At 45.1% G+C, this 5,606-nt stretch overlaps 1 protein-coding gene across 2 annotated transcripts in view; it reads left to right on the forward strand.

Annotated features, from left to right (window-relative positions):
• DDO (D-aspartate oxidase) overlaps window positions 1–5,606 on the forward strand; it is a 44,208-nt gene that overhangs the window by 3,170 nt on the left and 35,432 nt on the right. The window contains exons 2-3 of one of the 2 annotated variants that reach the window (XM_026653691.2): window positions 896–1,075; window positions 2,020–2,192. The gene's annotated coding sequence lies outside the window, so the exon portion shown is untranslated. Of the gene's footprint in view, window positions 1–895; window positions 1,076–1,662; window positions 1,735–2,019; window positions 2,193–5,606 lie in introns of those variants that run through there. The other variant, XM_029912220.1, reaches the window with a different exon arrangement.

Genomic DNA, 5,606 nt, shown 5'->3' on the forward strand with positions numbered 1-5,606 from the left:
CCCTACATTTGTACCCTAAAGTTCAAAGTGGGGATACAGCCTTGACACCCCTCCTAGCCACCATTGTTCCGGTGTTCTCATTATACGCCTGGTCATGATCTCGTGAGGAGTGTATCCATGAGCCCCCATGGATGATCATATTGCCATCAATACAAATGGTAGTTTTCTATCCCAATTTTTCCCAGAAGTTTCGATCATTTCCCTCAGAGCTGTCTTGAGGGTTCTGTTGGTCCTTTCCACAGCCCCCAAGCATTGTGGATGGCCTGCAATGTGGAGTGTCTGGCAGATATTGAAGGCTCGGCAAAGGGTTTTAACTATTTCCCCCACAAAATGGGACCCTTGCTCTGAGTCGATGACAGATGGAATCCCAAACCTTGAAAAGGTCTGTTCAAGCAGTATTCACGTGGTAGCGGTTGCAGTATTATTGCATGTTGGATACACTTCCAACCATTTCGAAAATGGATCTATTATGACCAAGCTGTATCGGTTACCCTGTCCTGAACATGGTAGGGGACCAATGTAGCCTATTTGCAATCTATGCCAAGGTCCTTCGATCAGTTGGTGCTGCATGGATCCCTTAACAGTCTTGTAGTCAAGGTTGTTGGCAGCACATGCCAGGCAGTTCCATATGTAGTTTTCCACTTCTTTTGCTAGGTCTGGCCACCATCCCACTGTTAGTATTCTTTTAATGTTTTTTTTCCACTCCAAAATGACCTTGATGGTGGGCCAAAGCTTGCCTTCTCCTGAGACTGGTGGGAATTAGTAGGATGGGTATTTCTCCACTGTTGTTCTGTTTAGCTGCCATAATCAGCCCACTATCATGTTGGAAGATTTTATACCCACGATATTCCTTCTTATTTAGCAACTCCATAATGCTTTTATCCTGTTTTTGCAGGTTGACGACATCAAACTGGTTGTTAGCCTCCACTGGTTGAATCTTGTGTACCACTTCTAGTGACTTCACCCATAAGGTTTCAGGTCCTAACAGTGCCGCTTGATTGGCCAAGAGATCAACCTGATAGTTCAGAAGCATGATCTCTGCAGAGTTATTTCTATGGGCGTGCACCTTGAACAGGTGGGTTGGCTGCTTCCTCTCCTCTGCTAACCTCCAGGCATTAGGTATTTGGTATATGCTACTGGCTTGTTATCTGCAGACTTCATGTCCCTGTTTATCCAGACTGGCATCCAGTCTATTAGGGCTCGTATAACGCAATCTGAATCAGAGCAGATCATTATAGGTGTTTCCTTGTCTGCTGCATCAAGGGTTGCCACTGCAGCAACTATTTCTGCAGCCTGTGCAGATCTAGGGGTGACAGTTCCTTGTAAGATGACATCTGTTGTCACTTGTAATGTGGCATAGCCAGCGCATGGCTTGCCCTGATGATATTGGCAACTGCCATCGGTGACCCACAAATCCATACCCTCATCCTTGGCCTTTTTATAAGAAACCTTGAGGTGGAATGGTGAAGACACTTCTTCGATGTCCGTAGGAGGCAGTGGACATTCGTGCTCCTCTCCCTGTGTGAGTAGTGCAAATGGAACAGCAGAGAGGATAGGCACCTTGTTTACCTGAATGTCCGATTTAAGAGGTTCAACATCCACCCTGCAAGGTGGGGATTGGAGATCCGACCTTCATTAATCTTCTCAGATAGGACGTACCTGATAGGTGTGTGAACAGTCCTCAATACAACGAGGGACATCCCACTAAAGTATTTCCAATGCTTTAGCACCCAGGTGAGTGCTAGCACCTCCCTCTCGCAAGGCAAATACCTTTTCTCAATTTCCATCAGAACCTTGGACACGAAGGCCACAAGTTTCAGGCCTGTCCCACTATTGTTGTAACAATACCGTACTTAGTCCACGGTCTGTGGTAGCCAGTTGGAGATGGTATGGCTTGCCTGGTTGGGGGTAGACGAGGGCTGGAGAGCCTGTTTGAGTTTGAAGGAGAGCCTGTTTGAGTTTACAGAAGGCAATTTTCTCCTCCTTACCCCATCTCCATTCCTGGCGTTTTCTTAACAGCATGTAGAGGGGCTGTGCCAGCTTGGAGTATCCTTCCACAAAGTCCCTGAGAAGCCAGTCAGGCCCAGGAATGACTGAAGCACTGAAATACCTTGCAGTGCAGGCAGCTTGCTGATTAGTTCCACCTTAGCTGCATCAGGTCGTCTCCCTTGAACACCGAGCTCCATACCCAGGTAAGTAACCATTCGTTGTAGCATTTGGGGTTTACTGGGGCTGATGATAAAGCCAGTTCTTTCAATGGCCTGCAGCACCTCTTTTAGAACCTTCAAGTTCTCCTCCTTGGACACAGTAGCTATTAAGATGTCATCAACATAGCTAATGATCTTGTGTCTGCTGTTAAGATTCTCCCACTGTGATATTGCATGCTATATGCTTTATGAAAATATGCTTGGAATGTGACTATAATGTAACTGGAATATGCTTTATGCAAAAGGTCTCTTGTAAGGTATCATTACAAAGCATATAATCTACTGAGTGTGTTCATCCTATTTGTATGTATGTATCATTCTTGTATCTAAAACTGGAAATATGAAGTTAACCCTGAGGTCCTATTGTAATTATGCAAAGTGTGGGCCATTAATGGCGGGTTAGAATCTTGATGGCACCCACTGACTAGGACAATTGGCTGTAGATGGTTTATTTACCTGCAAGCCTTCTTGTGGACATGGGGGCCAGCCTCTTACAGTGACATGTGACTATGTCACCTGATACTGGAATCCATCTTAAAGCTGGTGCTTTTCCATTTAGAAGGAGGGGTGGGAACCCAGAGAGACAAAGGATTCCTGCCTTGGGCCAAAGCTACAAAAGGGGGTGGAACAGAACAAAGGGGGCCAGTCATGAGCAATCCTCTAGCTACCACCTGAGCTGGAACAAGGACTGTACCAGGGGAAAGGATTGGGCTTAGACTAGGAAGGAGTCTCGTCTGTGAAAGAAGCTTATTGGAACATCTCTGAGGGTGAGATTTACCTGTATTCAGTTTCTTAGGCTTAAACTTGCGTGTTTTGTTTTATTTTGCTTGATAACTTACTTTGTTCTGTCCGTTATTACTTGGAACCACTTAAATCCTACTTTTATTCTTAATACAATTACTTTTGTTTATTACTGAACCCAGAGTAAGTGATTAATACCTGGGGGAACAAACAGCTGTGCATATCTCTCTATCACTGTTATAGAGGGTGGACAATTTATGAGCTTACCCTGTGTAAGTTTTATACAGAGTAAAATGGATTTATTTGGAGTTTGGATCCCATTGGGAGCTGGGTGTCTGGGTGCTGGAAACAGGAGTACCTGCTGAGTGGTTTTCAGTTAAAGCCTGCAGCTTTGGGGACATAGTTCAGACCCTGGGTCTGTGTTGCGGCAGGCTTGCATGTCTGGTTCAACAAGACAGGGTTCTGGAGTCCCAAGCTGGCAGGGAAAACGAGCTCAGAGGTAGTGTCAGCACATCAGATGACAGTCCCAAGGGGGTCTCTGTGACCGAACCTGTCACACCCACATCCTGGATACATACTTGTGACAGAGATGGCACATTATGATATCCCTGTGGCATTTTCGTGAATGTCAGCTGTTGCTTGCAATATATAAATGCCAAATTTGTGCAGTGGGATAGAAAAGAAAGCATTTGTGAGATCCAGCACCGTGAACTACTGGGCCCCCACCGCAATAGTTGACAATATTTTTTGAAATTTTGCCATGACAGGTGTTAGTCTAGGGGTAACCCGATTTTAATTCATGGTAATCCACGGTCAACCTCTACGTGGTATTATCAGATTTTAATATGGGCCAGGTTGGCGAGTTGCAGACACTATCCATTTCAACCAGCAGTTTCTGATTTTTGAGGGAGTCAATGGTACACCATATTCCTTCTTCGGCCTCCTTGGAGAATTTATATTGTTTTTGAGGCCTGGGATTAGGTCCCTCAACCATGACTTCAGCCTGGATTTTTCCACACTGCTATTTATCTTTTGCAAAGACTCGCGGATACTGGCTGGTAACTTGCTTCACTGCTTCTTCCCATTCAGGAATGATGATTGCCTGTAGGGCTTTAACTGCTGCCACCCGATGTGAAGCTGGCACAACAAATCCTCCCAACTCTTGTCCGTCTTACTTATCATATTATTTGGTAAATCTACTATTACATTTAGTCTTTTTAGCACATCTGTGCCCAAAATACAATGTCCGTCCAGACACTGAATGCTAAATACAACCTTAGTAATTAAGGTGCCTATAATGCAAGAAATTGGTTTTAAGAAAGGAACAGTGCATTCCTTACCATTGTAACCTTGTAGTACCTTAACTTCTTGCACTGGCAGTTCTTTAACTTTAGGTGCAGCTCGAGTGCAGATGATAGATGTAGTGGCACCTGTATCCAGTAGCATAATTTGTGTTATTTTACCAAACTCTCTCCTCTGTGTGACCATCGTCAAGGCCTCCCCCATACATCGCTGTAGATAGGTTCCACACAGGAGGGAGATGAGAGAGCTTGGCACCCTCATTGTTGCTGATGACTTGGTGGAATGTCACTGCATCCTCTTTCATATTGGGCTAGTTTCCTAAACAGCTCCTCCGTAGGAAGACGATGAAGTTGGTCCTTGGTCTCGTATTTTAGAAGCCTTCTCCAAAGAGTAGATCTAAATCCTCTCAGATCAGCAAAATGTCTCTGTTGTAGTCTTTGTTGTCCTTGCTGTATTCCTTATTGTACTTAGCCTGGTCTTGGCTGGAGGAGTTCTGGCGGTCTGTAGCTGTTTGATTTTTATGAAGTGAGCTGCCCTTTTTTCCCCTGGATTTTATTGATTGGCTTCCCTGGATCACACTTGACTGCTGCTACCTTTTTTCTATTCCAATGACTTGGGAAGGCTTCTTGCTGGAGTTCGAATGCCTCTCTCATTTTTATTCTCCAGTTCTTGGAGAGTGGTGGTTCTTGCATTTCCAGGTCCCATAGAAATCCTTATAGCAGGCAGCAATCCCTGAATAAGAGTCTCCTTAAAATCAGGTGCATCACAAGTGGCCAACCCGTTAACCACAGGAGACATGCCTGACAGCCAGCATAGCAACCGTTTTCATAGCAGAAACCTCTCCGGCCTTTCCCCTGTCTCTGTCTTTCTGAATAGTACTTACCCGTAACATTTTAATGTAGATAATATACCTTAAACACAGCATCGTACACTTCTGCAATGTCTGTCATGTTGGCTACCTGAACATTCCCAGGCAGAGCGTCAAACTTTCCCCCCCTTAACAAAGAGACTGTATCCTCTTTACTTAAAGCTGGCATGCTGCTAATCTTAGTGAGCCAGTCCAGAGCCAACTCTATTGAGGACCCAAGTTCTTCCCCATTGCATGTACCTCCTCTGGTCCAAATGGTTTCATCTCATACCTGGTTTCAGGTAGTTTATGTGGTCCATAGTGTACCACAGTAGTGGTTACTGGAGCCACTGGTGGATATGATGCCTCCTCCTCCCTTCCAGTAAAATATCATAGAATCATAGAATATCAGGGTTGGAAGGGACCTCAGGAGGTCATCTAGTCCAACCCCCTGCTCAAAGCAGGACCAATTCCCAACTAAATCATCCCAGCCAGGGCTTTGTCAAGCC

Source organism: Terrapene carolina, unplaced genomic scaffold, assembly GCF_002925995.2.
Source record: "Terrapene carolina triunguis isolate 2854851 unplaced genomic scaffold, T_m_triunguis-2.0 Scaffold42, whole genome shotgun sequence".
Taxonomy (NCBI): Eukaryota; Metazoa; Chordata; order Testudines; family Emydidae; genus Terrapene; species Terrapene triunguis.